Below are 17636 nucleotides of genomic sequence, written 5' to 3' on the forward strand. Positions count from 1 at the left end.
GTACACATGTTTTTCTCATCTGAACTGTATACGTTAGTAAATGTTATGGTTTATGTATGCACGAGTGTTTTATGGATGTGTATGCGCTCATCGAGTTTATGTGTATGTGCGAGTGTTTAATAGGTGTATATGCACTGATCAAGTTTATATGTATGTGCGAGTATGTGCAGTTGTGTTTGTATGCAGCGAGTTTATATGTATGTGCGAGTGTTTAATAGGTGTATATGCACTGATCAAGTTTATATGTATGTGCGAGTATGTGCAGTTGTGTTTGTATGCAGCGAGTTTATATGTATGTGCGAGTGTTTAATAGGTGTATATGCATGGATCAAGTTAATATGTATATGTGAGTGTCTGTAGGTGTATGCACGTGTCAAGTTTATATGTATACGCAAGTTATTCACAAGTGTGTATGCATACATTGCTAACATTATATGTATTGGTATCGAATTCATATTAGTGTTCACGTGTATTTTATATATGTATTTTTGAACATTCAGTAGTATGCATGTATATGCGAGTAATTTATAGGTGTATATGCACGTGTTTTATGTATGTATTGATAAGCGAAGTTTGATTTAAATCCTACACGGCGCCTCATACTATACAGCGACTGTCGGAGTCTACCGGAATCCACACACCGTCTTTGTAAGTACAACGAATTTTCCCACCACTCCACATTACAATACAACTAATACACTGTTATTTATTGTTACCAACCGGTCGACAGGTTTAATAAACACAAACATAGCTATTTCGATTGCAACAACTGAATAACAGGACGCAGCCTCCATGTTTTTAGGTTAATGTCAGAATGACGATTATATGAAAAGGAACTGTCGCGTTCAGATATCCCAAATTTATTAAAGAATGTATAGACATTGCTTTTTTTAACATACATCATTTTTTCAGGTGCAAAGTTGCTTGACACATTTTCACAGCTTATACAGGAGCTATACCTAACTAAACGAACCTCTGTTAAACGCACTTCTGTCTCTGAGGGCAGGTAAGGTTGACTTTACTCCTGAACTAGAACGGTTCAATTGAGTTACTATTCTCTACGCATTTAGCTACCAATCCGTCTTAAATGTTTCGTACTGGCACCGCGTAACTAAAGCGCCACATAGTTTTCATACTGACTGTGAATACTTAGCAGGCGCAGTTCTCATGGAAACGCTCTCCTACTCTCACTACAGAGGCAGCCCACCTGTTTCAGATAAACATAGAATGTGATAGACCAGTATGCTGTGGAATGTAGGGAAGCCCTCAGCTTCCAGATAAAAAACTACCCCCATGGGGAGCTTCTACATAGAATTGAGACATGTTAAAAAAAAAAAAAAAAAAAAAAAAAAACCGGAAAAAAAAGAATTTTTCCTCTGCATTGTGCAGGTTTATTTCTCTCTTACATTGTTTGTGTTGTGTTTTTCCTCTCTTTTAAACAGTGGTGTGCTTCTTTTTTATTTAAATATTCCACTTCAGAGGACCGTTCAATCCAAAATGAGAATTCTATCATCATTTATTCTGTCTTTCAGTTCTCGTGTTGTTCCACACCTGTATGATTTACTTTCTTCTGCAGAACTCACAAGACGATGTTTAGGCTATTCATAAAACATAAAAAAAAAAAAAATTATAATAAAAAAAATGTTGAACTCATCGACTTGAATGGACAAAAATAATTCTTTGAAAAATTCAATGCTTGTGTTATGCAGGACAAAAAAACTCCTACAGTTTTGGAATGACATACACTCTTAAAAATAAAGGTTCTTTAATTGCATTGATGGTTTCATGAAGAACCTTTAACATCCCTGGAACATTTCCAGTTATGACATGATTTTTATTTTTGGATCTTTTTAACGTCTAAGCAAATTTAACAGATGGTCATTTTGACAAACAGAGCAGGACATATTTGATAGACCTGCACTATGACACACAAAATGCCATGCGCCCTCACTAGGGAAATCAATTATGGCTTTAATTTTGTTAGTTATATAATTATACTGCACCAAAACAGACTGTATGGAAATGATACTCCTGCAGCTTGCATTTCAAATCAGTCTTGTCCATTTTCACTTTGGTTGATGTCATGAAATAATCTGAAATGTCTATTTTTAAGCCTGAATCGTATGTCATTAGCAATGCCTGTGGTATATACATTGAGTGATCATTAGTGCCACATATACCGTTTTTTGCTAAAGGCTTGATTTAGATTTGTTCCCACAGTTCTAAGTCTGGTCTGGCTGATGCTGTCTAGTTGTAAACTGCTGTGTGTTCTCCTGTTGGAGCTCTTGGTTTCACTGGCATTATTTCTTTTCCCCTAATGCCTGGAACCATTACTCACAGCTTGAGCTAATCTTAATGTTTCTGGCGAACTGAAAATAATCCCACTCTTGCTGAAGGCGGAATTCAGAAAGTGGTTTGTTTCCACTGCTGCTGCTTCTTTCATTATGTGGCGTGTCGGAATATTTGTACATCCTCTTGCTCTGAAAGGTCCGGAAGCAGCGAATTATGTCGGCCCAAGATTTAGAAGTCCAATTTTGTTACAAGCACAAGGATTGTAAATCTGTTCAGGGAGCTCCATATGTGGCACAAGAATTGTGTGTATAACTGTGTGCAAGACATCCAGAAAATTGGACGTTTAAACCTTTTTTTTTTGTGCAGGCTTACGGTTCTGTTCTAAATCGGAGGTTCTTTCAGTGCACTTGTGTTTATGTCTGCCGGTTCTATATGTGTGATCCCTTTAGTATCACCGACTTCAGTGAGAATCCAAAGCCTCCAAATGGCGTTTTTTCTCCCCTTCACTTGCAGCTCAACCACCATTATTAATGCAGAGACAGGGACCCAGCACTAAAGCCTTCATATTTCACCCCTAGTCCACAGCTCGCCTGCCCTTACAAATTGTTAGCACTGTAAAATTCAGCCAAGTGAACCACTTAAAATATCATGCCCTTCTCAAATCGCTGCACTATTGAGGTAAGCAAGCTCTGTCAAGCCATGTTATAGATATGCAGTCTTATTATGAGATATTTTTGCCTGTTTTCCTCAGCCATTTAGAGTATTTTGAGCTTTTACGCAGTGGGGATCATTTGTTTGCCTAAATAACTATATACTAAAATGTAGTCAGCTACTTTCTGCCTGCACAGGAACCCACCTCCTTAGGCCCTGTCATCACCTGGTGCTAAATTCTAATTGCAAGTGGATAATGCTAAATACAGGTGTAAACGGTCTAAAATGTTATGAGCTCATCCACTTTCAACCAGGTTGCTTTCATAATTTAGACACTCATGTGATCAAATCCATTAGTACAGCCACAAAAGACATAATATGCAATCATTATGAGACGCATTGTAAGAAATGTGCACCAAACTTAAAACAACACACACACACACACACACACACACACACACACACACACACACGAATACGATTCATGCTTTGCTGCGTTGTACCAAAATACAGATTTCAGTCTAAATTGGAGCTGTTGTCTTTATCCTTTCCTTTGCTTAAGTGGAATTCAATGTAATGAATTCGGGGACTTAATTGCATGCCAACCGTAAATAAATGAAAACGTATTATAGTTACATTTATGCTAAATGCAATTAGTTGAACAAAACTACTTTTGTTGGACCCACTTAAGTACATCATTACATGTAATTTAATAATTCTGTTATCTCTGAAATATGGTTAAGGTGTGTGTACATTGAAAAAAGTGGTAACATGTAAGTGTTATCTTAAAGAGCCATTTTACCTGATTTAACCATAAAAAATAGTTTTGTTATTGTAAATTATTGTATTTAGATTGATTCGGTGTTGCTAAATAATATTGTAAATCAAGCTAGATAATTTAAATGTTACAATTTTTCTCAGTGCACAGTATTGATGAGCAGTTATGGTAAACTAAAACTTCAATGTAATTAAAGTAAAAATAAATTACTATCAAGTAATTTACATGTCCTTTGGAATCATTGCATGTGATGCTGCCTTAGAATTTGGCTAAACTGACTTATCTTAGGAGGCAGCATAATTAAGATGACTATTGTCTGGAGCAATTTCATGTGCTTATGATGCCTTAAATTTCTTTGGTTATGGAACAGAGCTTATGTATTATTTGGCTATATGGCAAGTTCCAGTCAAGGCCCTTCCTTGTACAACGAATGCAAAATGTGTTCCTTTTGCTATTCAGGAATTTCTCTTCATTGTAGGACTTATGCCATGATCAAAATAAATGTCTGGAGAGCCAGAGATAAGTTGATGCTGAAAAAAGCTACAATATTTCTAATAACCTGTGGCCATATAGAAAATGTGTACCTGAAGATAACAGAACACCATCCCCCTGTCCAAGTAAAATCAATACAACAGAAATCCTCAAAGTGGTTGAAAAGAACAGTATGGCAGGAATTAATGAATACACTTTTCTTACTGAATAAGACACAAAGAGGTGACCTGGGGGGAAAATCAAGCAGGAAACCACAGCTCTCCAAAAGAACACTCTCGTCTGTCTCATATAGTTGATGCCAAAATGTTTGGCAAAAGCAAAATACAGAGTTCCAACAAAAGCACCTCATCTCAGTCACGAAGCTTGGCCCAGGCTTTACTTAATGGGACTTGTAGCTTTTTTGAGGACACTAAATTCCAACCGTATTTACCAAGAAATAACAGGGAGAAGTTTAAACCACAGATAGTAGTGTAGGCATATATATATGCTTTAAATTGAAGGTGAAGTGTATCGTTTCTATTGTACTAATTTAATCAAAAGTGAAATCAGAATTGGAAAAAACAACGAACTTTATATGATTTATATAACATTTCAAATGAATTTCAAATATTTCCCATCTTCCATTATTCAAAATTGGTCTACTAGCATGTATTAAATGTGTAGGGTAACACTTTAGTTTAGAGAGAATTTTTTCACTATTAATTAGTTGCTTATTAGCATGCATATTACCATCATATTGACTGTTTATTTGTACTTATTAGTAATTAATGCCTTGGTCGGCAAAACCCATATTTCAGATCCCTTAATCCTACCCCATTCCTAAACTTAACAACTATTAATAAACAGCAAATTAGGAGTTTATTGAAGCAAAAGTCATAGTTAATAGTTAGTTAATAGTGAGTACTGGTGCATAAACTGAAGTGTGACCATGTAGGTTTGTATTAATTTAAAAAGTAAATATGTTTTACATTTATATATTTTATTTTTTATTATACTATCCATACAGCACACTTTTTTTATTCCATATTTATATGAATTGTATGCTTTACTCAGGTATGTTTATATATATATATATATATATATATATATATATATATATATATATATATATATATATATATATATATATATATATATATATATATATATATAATTTTAATGTATATTTGTGCACTTAATATTCTATAAATAATGTAATGCAATGTAATTTTTACAGTATCATAATTTAAATGTCTTTGCACCTCTGTAGTCAGTTGAATCATGTTAATATAATCTCTGCCCTGCAAATCTCAAATTGGTTCATTAATACGATAAGCCTTATGTAACCATCAAGACCTCCATCAGTATTAATAATTGCTGTTTGTAAGTGTCTCTGCTAATGTAGCCAGATAATTCTGGATGTGATGAAAATTCCTTTGATCTACTTCTTTGTTTTTAAGGTGCCAGTCTTCATGCAGGAACTTCAATTTAGATTTAATATCAGCACGCTGTTTTGCTTCTGGGATTTCTGATGCAGGGAACAGGGTTGTAGAGTGTCTCTACCGAGACACTGATGATGGCTCCTTTGGGTTTAAGCTATTTATTTGCATTTTGTGCATATTTTAAGAAAACCTACTTCCATCATGATGTTTGTACATCCTGTAATGAATGCCAAAACTGGGTAATTATATAATAACATTAGTTATAACAGTTTGACACGATGGGACTTTGGGAGATACCAAAAACAAACATTTCAGAGAGTGCTCTTATAATTGTGAAGTAGTTATTGTGTCCAGTTAAGCAAAGACTCAACCAATTGAATTTTTTACACAATCAAATGCATGACTTGCATCCTCTAACACTATTTATATCTGCTGCATATGTCCTTTTATTTTTTAGCTTTTAGAGCATATTAAAATACCTTTCACATCTATACTAAACCTGCTATATTCATGTTGGCCAGTTTTTCACCAGGCCTGTAATTTCATTACACTATCAGGAGAAAATGCTAAAAAAAAAAAAAAAAAAAAAGATTACACCCATTACAAACTATAATATATAATATGCTTTGTGATAAACAACAATGGAAAACTGTATCAAGATCTGGTGCTTTAGTCGCTGTCCGGGGTGCTGAATCCACATTAAAGGAAAAATCCTTAACTCATCCAATGGGTTTTTTCTCCTCCAATGAATGGGTGCCGTCAGAATGGGAGTCCAAAAAGCATGACAATAATCCACAAGTAATCCAACTAATGGAGTCTAGTCCATCAATCAACGTCTTGTTAAAATGAAAACCTACATGTTTCCCATAATTTGAACCCCAATCTGTTGCTATCAGACAAAAAACGGGTCCATAATCCGTAATAATGCGTTTTCCAGTGAAAAGTCTATTTCCTGTTGTCTTCTAACATCAAAATCTACCAACATATTTGTTTTACAACTGTTTTGGACTGTTTTTGCTTGTAAACTGTGCTTGATCTTTACATATTTCCGTCCTGATTTAGACAAAGTGTTTTTTTTACTGGAAAAAGCAATATTATATAAAAAAAGAAATTGCATTTTAGTCAGAAGCAATGCTTGTTAATGTGCGTGTTGTCTCCTGATTTAGCCAATATGACCTTTTTACTGGAGAAAACAATATTATAGATAGAGGAGTTGTATTTTAGCCGGAAGCAATAGTTTGAAGTTAAAAGTGTCTTAATGAATTTATTTATTGCAATCACACAGCTTGTTGCTTCACAAGATTAATAGATAATTTATGGACTTGTGTCATGTGGATTACTTGTGGAATATTGTGATATTTTATCAGACCTTTTTTATCGATTCTCATTCTGACGGCATCCATTTATTTGCAGAGGATCCATTGGTGAGGAAGTGATGTAATGCTAAACATAGGCCTATGTTTAGATAGGTCTTACAAATGCTTACAAATCTGTTCCAATGAAGAAACAAGCCCATATACATCTTGGATGGCCTTAGGGTAAGTACATTTCCAGGAAATTTTTCATGGTTTTGATCAACTATTCCTTTATCCTGAAACAATTCTCGATTTGTGCAGATTTGCAGACATTTTTGTTTGGTTTTGTTTGTTGAAGGCTGCCTAAGGTGATTTGGTCTCAAAGCTTTCTGTATGGGGATCTGTATACATGTTGCAACAGGCTGACATGGGATGAGTTTGAATGATAGGTAAATTCCTCATATGAAACACATCAGTCCAAATACTGGCTGTACACCTGTGATTTTACACTGGGTTGTGTGAACATGGGAACTGAGGAGCCCATTGATTCCCACCTCCAGATTAATGAGTGCAAATGAAATCTGAATGCTTCAAACCCACCATTGTGTCAGACTTTGCAGAATGAAATTGTTTCTTATCACTTAATTTTCATTCTGTCCTCCTCTCTATCCCCATGATGGCATGCTAAAGGTTTCCAGATGGAGTACGGGGCTTTTTGAGCTCCCCTGTCTATTCCACAGAATTAATGTGAATTAGGAGATGGAACATGTTCACAGTTTTTCCACGGGTTCCCTTATCCTCTGTCACGGTCAGTGGTGCTGGAATGATGGGAAAATGTTCACACTTGACTAGGCAACTTCAATAGGCTTTCTCACAGCTTATTAGCATATTTCTATTTTAGTGGACCTGTGGCTCAGTGGTAGAGCATTGCATTAGCAGTGCAAAATGTCATGGGTTAAATTCCCAGGGAACACACATAGTGGTAAACAAAACATGTAAAGCTTGAATGCACTGCAAGTTGCTTTGGATAAGTGTCTGCTAAATGCATAATTGTAAATGTATTGAAAAGCAACACACCCTGTTCAGTGTAGATGTCTTATTATGGATGATTTAGAAATTCATAAACACATCTGGTGTGAAATCGGATTGTCTAAAAGTGGGCAGACATGTGCGTGGACATACGATCTTCCTACCATCAGAATTCGCACCATGTACGCCCGCCTTAAGAAGCCAAGGAGCATCAGGTTACATTTTTGTAATATAATTAAAAATACAGTGACTAAGCAATATTATTTAAGCAAAAACGTTGTTGCAATTAATTGCTGCCAATATATTCAAACTGCATAGCTACAACTTTTATTATTAACTTTTTTATTAATCGCAGCAGTTCAATAAACAAGTTAATACTGAGTAACCTATATTTTAGGCATAACATTGCAGCTTTTATCCAACATTTGTTTTTGCTCCACTAATATAAATAATTCCAAATGCAGAATTAACTGTTGCTCATCTTTCAATTTCAATTCAATTGAGTGAATGATTCAATCATTTATTGATAAAGGCTATGCCTGTTTGTTTTTTTTTAAACTGACCAGAAACTTCTTTTGAATAAGTACTTACATTATTACCATTAAAAAGTAAGTTTAATACAGTATTAATGTGTGTAGCCCAGTTGTAATCCAGACATACTACATCCGCCATACACCAGTGTCATTTTGTGCCTTTCACAATTATCATGGGATATTTAAGTGTCCATTGGATGCACACGTTATAAAATTGCTGGGAGTATAGTAAGACTATGAGTACTTTTTGCCTACTTTCTTATAAATGCTATGAATTCAAAAATACTGTTCTTTTCACCTACTGTTTCTTGCCTACTGTATCAAAAGCAGTAATTTCATCCCTTAATGAATCAGTGTGTTTGAACAAATTGGCTGAGCAAATGATTTATTCACTTACTGCATGCATAAAAAGAGTCACCTAGTGGTGTGAGGATGTAACCTGCAGAAAGAACATCCCCACCACTAATGCACAGACTGACAGTCTCTCTGGACCAAACATAAACGGCATGATACAAACAGTGAAAATTCCCAGTGCTGTGGGATTAAATATCACACCACCTGGCCAATCAAATTTGAGAACTGTTGTATACAAAATAAATCACTACAGATGAGAAAATGCCAGTCTGTCTTAACACATGAGCAGATTCTTACTGACACAGTCCTACATAGTATCTGAAAATAGAGCCAATTGAAATTCTTCTAGCTTGGCCATGTGTGAATGAGCTCGTACTGGCGCTAGTGATGTGTAATTGCACAATCAAACTATTACAGAAAAAGAAAAAGTGAATCAGATTCAAACCGTATGAATATCAGTGTTATCATTGGGAGATTTGGCAGCAAACCGTGGCATGTTGGTCCATGTGCGTATATGTGTGAGTGATTGTGAATGGAGAAGGGGTCGCTACGCCACACTGTCACACCATGAGACAAGCAGAGAGGGTGCCTGTGGCAAATGTCACTATGTAGAAAGGAGTTAATAAGACTGGGGGAATAAAGAGACATAGGTGTTATTTTTGGCTGGCAAATGCCATATGCTGCCTGTTGAGGGTCCACAGTAGGCGACCCTTCCAAAGTCTACGAATTTGCAATGAGAAAGATGGCAGGCACAGCAAATTGGTTTTAATGAGAATTAAACCATTCACTCAGCAGAAAATGCCATCCAACTCTGAGGCGATAGACTGGTCCCATAAGAACAACTTGGGGAGGACATTGATTTGTCTATAATAGCAATAATTTATGACAACAAAAGACAGTATGATGAAAAAATCCATCGACCATTCATTGCTTTGTTGACAGAGCTGGCTGTGAGGCAGATGTGTCATGAAAAGTCGTTGGAAGCCTCGTCTGGCTCACCTTAATGCTTAACGCATTTCGTTTGGCTGGTTGGCATGGCTCAGTTAGTCTCTGTTGGCAGAAACTATAATGAAAAAATCTGAACATGAGACATCCTTTTCCATTGATTGACATTTGAAAGTAGCAACAAAAGATTGCAAATCACAAATATTTCCTCCGTTTATTTCGAGGGCTCTTAAAAGTGTTTTTCTCTGTCTGCTGTGTTTCACCTAGTTCACTATTAGTAGTTTTTAGAATTTTGTTTTAATTGTATTTATTTATTTATTTTTATTTGTTTTTATTTTACTTAGTTTAGATTTCACTTTATCATTGCAGTTGTTTATTTATTTATTAGGTTTCTAGTTTCAGTTTATTTCATTTTTATTTTAGTTTTACTATGTTAGGACACCAAAATTGAATTTATTTTTTACTTACACTAGTATCGATTTTCTTAAGTGTTATTGCTATTCAGTGACATTTCCATGTTTTAATGCAGGCTGGTGGTAAAGTTTTTAAATCTTATATAAATACAATTAAAAAAGCATTTTATTCTAGTTTGTAATTATTAAAATTATAATAATGATTATAACTAAAAGGCAAGTTAGTGGTTTCGAAATTTTATAATATACCATGCATCACTATCCAAAATGTTAATTGATTTTAATTAATTAATCGTTTTCACCCCAGTTTTTTATTTTTTATTTCAGATTAAACATAAATAATTAAATAAATAATTTTGTTTTCATTTACCAAAACAACGCTAGTTGGAATCTTTTGCCTTCATGTGGTGCAAACAGCCTGTCAGTGTTGTTGTGATTAAATTTTTTCTGTGGCTCAAAAGTGATTAATCACATGACATTTTCAGCTTAGGGGACTGGCGCAAAAATGTCTGACTGCAGAACTGAGCGCTTATATGTGCAAAGATGGTGGGTTGCGTATCTGCTGTGTTCTGCACCCGCTGAGCAGCTGCTTCTGTGATGAGCTAAAATGGTAAAACATGACTTTATCCATGTTTAGACTGCCTTTATCTCACCGATAACAAACCATCACATTATAAAGCACATTTGTTTTTCACATGTGTTTTTAACCACACTATGCCATTAACCGAGGTGCACCGTCAGTCATTCTCAAACCCTTCAGAGCGCCTGCTTACTCTGCTACTGCTCTGCTTATTATGTATTTAAAGCACTGGATGACTCCCTGCTGGTTCAGGCCCATCGACTTCCCTCCTGTCAAAGCCGCCAGGAGAGTGCAATGAATGCTTTATGGAGAGCGAGAGGCTACTTGAACTACTGCAGTCTGGATAAACCTGCAACACTGAAGATCTGCTGCCGCGTTTTATTTGTGTGTCCACCGTTATAGATTACGGAGGGCACGTGGAGCGATGTTACGTGTTTCATGAATATTGATGCGGACATGCGGGCGGCGTATAGAGGGAGCGCTACAAGACAGTTGTTAATATGCAGGGATCTGAGGGTGGGAGAAGCTTCATGTTTTTGCAGTACACAGGAGAGGAGGCTGACCCATTTAAATGGCAGATTCCATGAAATGTGGTGCCTCACACAATAGGGTGAGATAGCAGGAAAACTACTAGACTGTGTCATGAAGAAAGAAACGTGGGCACTCGGAGCTGAGGCACTGATGAGATCCGTTTCCAGCGAACATACGGAGAAAGATTGCATGTACTCTGAAATTAGACTTTGTAATATGTGGAAATGGCAGAGCTGTGGGGTTTTCATGATTATGTAAACGGTGTGTGTTTTTACGAGTATATGTGCACTTTTTGTCTTGTATAGTCGGGGTATTTTGGTAATTATGATCTTCCGTGGATTTTTTAAAGTGTCTGGATACTGAAGTCATTGCTTTCATTAGAACCATAAGTTCTTTGATTGCTCTGCAAACCCTCCCCCATCTCTGCCCTCCAGTGTGAGGAGCTTCAAAGCCTGAGATTTCACTAAGATCTCTCTCTCCATCTCTCTCACGTTGTGTCTTCCTCATTTTCTCTATCCTTTCTGCTTCCTCTTTTTTTTTATCTGCTATTCTTCATTCTTCTCATCTCACTACGCACTTCAGAGAAAAAGCAACATGTTCACTGATTATATGTTCTAGGATGAAAGAAGATGGTGTTTGGATCAGTTCACAGACTGAGCAAAATGACTCAGTCAATAAATCTCGGTGTGCAGTGATGTTTACGAAGTAGCAACAATCTTAAACGAATGACTCAATGGGATATATTTTCACTAATCTTGCTCGTTCAGTGCTTAATTTGAGAAACTGAATGGGCTTTCATACAGTTTATTCTTATAGATTCTTTAAGGTATGTTTATGAACGCTGTGAAGAAAGTATATTAGTCATAATAGAAGAATTAATTCGGACATCTACCTACCTATCTATAATCTATCTGTCTGTCTTATCAATCTTTCTATCTATATTTATTTATATATCTATTGGTTGGTCATTCTGTATAAAATTACGGTAAGGCCATAGGTTCTTTGCAATTCAATTAATTTTGATTCTACATCATATTTGCTCCCTTAATTCAGATTTGCATTCTTAATTCATTTCTGAATGATCCTCAACCCTGCATTGTTCCTTTTTTATTGATAGTATTGTTGTTAGATAATTATGCACATTTTTAACTTTTAAACCTCAATACAAAGTATTTTTTTTTTTTTTAATAAAATCATACCGTGGCTCATGCAGTCATTATCCACAGGAGTCGGTCTCATCTCATCCTTAAGATATAAGAAAGATGATGTGGGAATACAGGATGTCCCTGTTCCACCCTCAGCCATTCAAATGAGCTCTTGCTTAATGATAAAATGTGACACCAGTGACATTAAAACATCCTTAGAAAGGACAGACTTAATTTCCTGCCAATTATGACATGCCCTATTCGAGGGAGTGTGAAAGGACCTGCAGTGTAGAGGAGAAAAGGAACAGATAAAAGAGGAGAGTGTGGGAATGAAAGACTTTAACAGGCCTGATTGTGGAGTCATGGGCGGAATGGTGATGAGCAAGTGGCGGTTGTGTTGTTAAACATTGAGCTGACCTGCTGCTTTTCTCTGTTTGTTTCCTGTTTGAAGCACAGATTCCAAATGCTAGTGTGTGTGTGTGTGTGTGTGGGCATGTTTTTGTGACATATCAGGACACAACTCTGTATAATGACATGGGTATGACACCGGTATTACAAGGAGAGGGTGACTTATGAGGACATGTCCCTATGTTACAAAACGCTTATAAATCATACAGAATGATTTTTTTTTTTGAGAAAGTAAAAATGCACAAAGTTTCCTGTGAGGGTTAGGGTTAAGTGTAGGGCCATAGAATATACATTTTGTACAGTATAAAAACCATTATGCCTATGGGATGTCCCCACTTTTCACAAAAACAAACGTGTGTGTGTTTGTGTGTGTGGTAGTCATAAAGGTTCTTTGAGCAGCTGTCCTCAGCGACACTGTGTTTAATATAAGCGTAGGCCTGCCGCACATCCACTAATGTTACAATGTCCAGTTCTTCACCCAAATGGGAACATTTTAGGGGGAGATCCCTGGAAGAAAACTATATTAAGATGGAGGGATGTTTGGTAAATATTGACTGCTGTGGAATGAGAAGGAGGAGGATGGAGGGACAAATATTGACCGATATGTTAATAATCATCTCATACTGACAACTATAATAATGACTTTTATGGGATAAATCTCAACTGAAACAACTGTCAATAAAATGATCTGCTCATAAAATCACAAGGAATAAACAGGAATCATATTTTTGTTAAAGGAACAGATGCCTGTATTAAGACCATTAAGATGTGATGTATCCTATTCTTAGTACACTCTTAGAAAAAAAAACATGCAAAAACAATTAAGGAAACACTTATATCACATTTTTGTATAAAGTCAGTAAAAAGTAAAAAGTAAAAAGACTATTATTATGTTATAACTCATTTATATATATATATATATATATATATATATATATATATATATTATTATTATTATTATTAATAATATATAGTATTACTATTATTAATTTATTCCTGTAAGGGCAAAGCTGAATTTTCAGCAGTCAATACTGAAGTCTTTGGTGTCACAGGATCCTCCAGAAATCATTCATTTTAATTTGTCCAAGAAACATACTTATTATCAATGTTCAAAACAATTGTGTTGCTTTTTTGTGTGGAATTTTTAAAAAATTGTAGTAAAAAAATTTTTTTAACTAAAAATTTGTTTGTTTTAAATAAAAGGTTTTTTTTTTTTTTGCATGATATTGTGTGTGTATGTGTGTGTATATATATATATATATATATATATATATATATATATATATATATATATATATATATATATATATATAAAAAAGTGTAAAAATGTGTTTGTATAGGTATTGTCTTTTTGAATGTGTTTGATTCTGTCTGTTGTTCATTGTTTATTTGAGGCAGTGGAACGGTAATAAAAGGGTGGGCTAGAAGCAGACGAAATACAGAAGGATTAATGAGAAAGCCTTGAGAGTCGTGTGGGCTTAGATATGCATCTTGGGTACACAAAGCGGATGTTGAATCCATCATTGCTGAGGTTTTGACATTGCTTGATTAGAGACTAGCTAGAGAAGGTTTTTAACTTCCCGTTCTGCCTTAACCAACACTGCATTCAAACTTCTTGCCTCCGTAATCCCTTTGCTCCCTTTTTATCCATCTTCTTCCTTCCTTCCATTCTGACCCTCGCGCTTTGTTACCTGTCAGTCTGTCTACTAGTTTCTCCTAATACAACTAAACCGTCTTTCTCTCTTTCATTATTGGTCTCTTTTTCTCTCTACTCCCTTAGCCTCAGGAGACTGAACATGTCCTCCTCTCCCTTAAAGTTAAACCTGCTTTTACTCTCCGGGCAAAGACTAAACCATTCATATTTTACCAACACTAAAAGCCTTAATTGAGATTAAGGATTTAACAGTCTGCTAAAATCTATCAGCATATTTAAAACAACTCCATTGGTTAACATAATTTTTATCTTTTATAAATGTGTGCTGTTTTGCCTTAGCAGAGACACTTCCACAGTCAGACATAGCTGGAGGATTTGTGTTGTTTAATGACGTATATAAGACCCTGATGAGCTTGTTCAGTCATTTATAACTGTCCACAGTTGTGTGTGTGTGTGTTCATAGTATGTGTACAGATAGAGTGTCAGGGCAGATGTACTGAGAGCTGTGTTGTTGTTGTTGTTACGGGAATTGGCCACAGTTACAGTCCTGCACACAAAAGATCATAAAGCCAGAGAGCTAAACACTACATTTGTGGATCAGACTGGGCCACACACACTCAAAACAACATCCGATGTCAAACAACAGATGTCTTTGAGAAGATTCAAACTGTGCATGAGAAGTTAATTAGATGGGGGTTTTTTTGCCAGGAACTGTTAGTTGGCTTGATGTCATTTTTCAATGATGATCTGAAATGTTTCTGTTTTTGGAAGTATGAAAAATAATTAAAAACTTGTATCTAATTAGATTTCTTTTTAAGCCCTTAGGCAGTTAACTCTTGAAAAAAACCTCTTCTTTATGTGTTTGTTTGTAACAACAAGTTATTTTGTAGACCAGTCTGTAATTACTAAATTATTAAACTGTTAATAATTCATTTGAAATTGAAGTCTTTGTTAGGTTTACATTGGATTGTATGTTTTCCTACAACCCAACTTAACTTTAACATTACAAGTTTCCGTTTCCACAGCAAAACTTTGTAACTGGTAAAAAAAAAAAAAAAAAAAAAAAAAAAAAAAAAAAAAAGGTATACATGTATAATTGGAATAATTAACCTTTTTTATGTTTTTGATATTTTTTTTTTTTGCATCTTCTTTAATGATTAGGGTAAATTTATTTGATTAAACATACTGTAAAAATTAGTAATACATTGTTACAATTTAAAATAACTGTTTTCCTGTGCTGTCAATTTTCAGCAGAAATAATAAATGCAGTAATAATACATATACTAAATGTAATAATAAATAGATTGGTGAGCATAAGAGACTTCTTTAATAACTTTCAAAACATCTTAATTATTCCAAATTTTTGACTGGTTGTGTATGAAGTTGGTTGACCAGGGAAGTCTTGCTGATTAAAAGTAGGTACATTTAGCCAGGTTTGGGGACCAGCACCTAAAACAAAGCAATATTATGAATAAAAAATATTCATCTTTCCCAGCATCAGAGACCATGCATTATTATGCTATTGTAGTCTGTGTGTGCATGAATCAACATCAACAGTAGCTCATACTGTGTTGTTCCTTTTCCCCAGGCTTGCTCATATAACTGAGGGCTGTGTAGTATTGCTCACTGCTCCGTTTGCCTCGCGCCCCGCCAGTATGCTCTGCATATGCCAATTTATGCTATCAGCCTCTTGATTGATGTCCATCAATTGTGGATCCCTCTAACTCTCTTCCTGCAGGACTGCAACCACAGTCGTACAGCAGCCATGAAGTGCTGTGGTATATTCTGCCTCTCACTCCGGCTGTAGACAGATATACTGAGTTGCATGTTATGCAGAGCTTCATTTGCTTGCTTGCTTGCTCTGTCATGGGAAATTAATAAGATACAGTCCAAATGGTGTTTGAGATAAGCCTTCATCCTTGATGGGCACTATTGGCTGAGAGCTCACGCTAAGGGCTCAGGGAACAGCCTCTGTGCTATTTATAGGCCTGGCATCGTGTGTGGCAATAGTGGGTGAGCGTGCTTGATGCCAAGTGTGTGATTTGTGCCCAGAGAAAAGTGGATGGGGAAGGGTGAACATGCTAATGTCATCAAAGCGTTAAAAGTGTGCTCAGAAGTTTAGGGCTGTCAATTCATTACAAACTAATTATATCATTATATGCCGATGAATAAATCTCTGTTAATCACATATGTACATACGTGCTGATTAAAGCCCTTAAATGCAGATTATTGACTGCCATTACAGCTTTATATATGCCTTATTATATGTTGTGTTCACCTTATGTTGCGATGTATTTTGAATGGGCAAGACTTCCAATTCATTAGCTCCTATAGGTATATACTAAGAGGAATAACAAGGTGCAGTAAGCCAGTATTTATGATTGATAATTAATTAAAATATATTATTTGAACAAATACCAGTTTGGAATATTAAGTAGTATAACGAACTCAGATAAAATAACTGGAAGTGGAAGACAAATGAAGCCTTGCACAGTCAAGTTACAAATGACCCCACCTGCTCTTATTTGGAAAGTAGCTGCATATTTTATCATTAAGCCTCGGACTTAAAGGATTAGTTCACTTCCAGAACAAACATTTCCTGATAATTTACTAACCTCAATGTCATCCAAGATGCTCATGTGTTTCTGTCTTCAGTCGCAAAGAAGTTAAGGTTTTTGAGGAAAACATTCCAGGATTTTTCTCTATATTATGGACTTAAATGGTAGCCAACGGGTTGAAGGTCCGAATTGCAGTTTCATTTCATCTTCAAAGGGCTCTACACGATCCCAGCCAAGGAATAATGGTCTTATTTTACTTATTCTACTTTTTAACCACAAAATGCACATCTTGCACTTGCTCAGAGATGCACATTCACAAACATGGATGACATGGGGGTGAGTAAATTATAAGGATTTTTTTTATTCTGGAAGTGAACTAATCCTTTAAGGGCCGATAACACACAATAACGATTCTGTCTCCTTTTTTTTTATTTTTTTTTGGCAAGTAAGCATGTGCTAGAGTAATATTGTCTTTGGTTGTTGTATTGCATTTTGCTGTTTTTCCAGCTTAATCTAATTAGTATTCATAGGTACATACAACATAATATTTGGATTTT

General features: G+C 35.5%; 1 protein-coding gene across 1 annotated transcript in view; it reads left to right on the plus strand.

Moving 5' to 3' along the window:
- Window positions 1-608: 608 nt before the first annotated feature.
- LOC113079036 (sodium/calcium exchanger 1-like) overlaps window positions 609-17636 on the plus strand; it is a gene marked incomplete at its 3' end in the record, with an annotated part of 48672 nt that continues 31644 nt past the window's right edge. The window contains exon 1 of the mRNA XM_026251214.1: window positions 609-648. The remainder of the gene's footprint in view (window positions 649-17636) is intronic.

The sequence above is a fragment of the Carassius auratus genome, unplaced genomic scaffold (assembly GCF_003368295.1).
Source record: "Carassius auratus strain Wakin unplaced genomic scaffold, ASM336829v1 scaf_tig00027100, whole genome shotgun sequence".
NCBI lineage: Eukaryota > Metazoa > Chordata > Actinopteri > Cypriniformes > Cyprinidae > Carassius > Carassius auratus.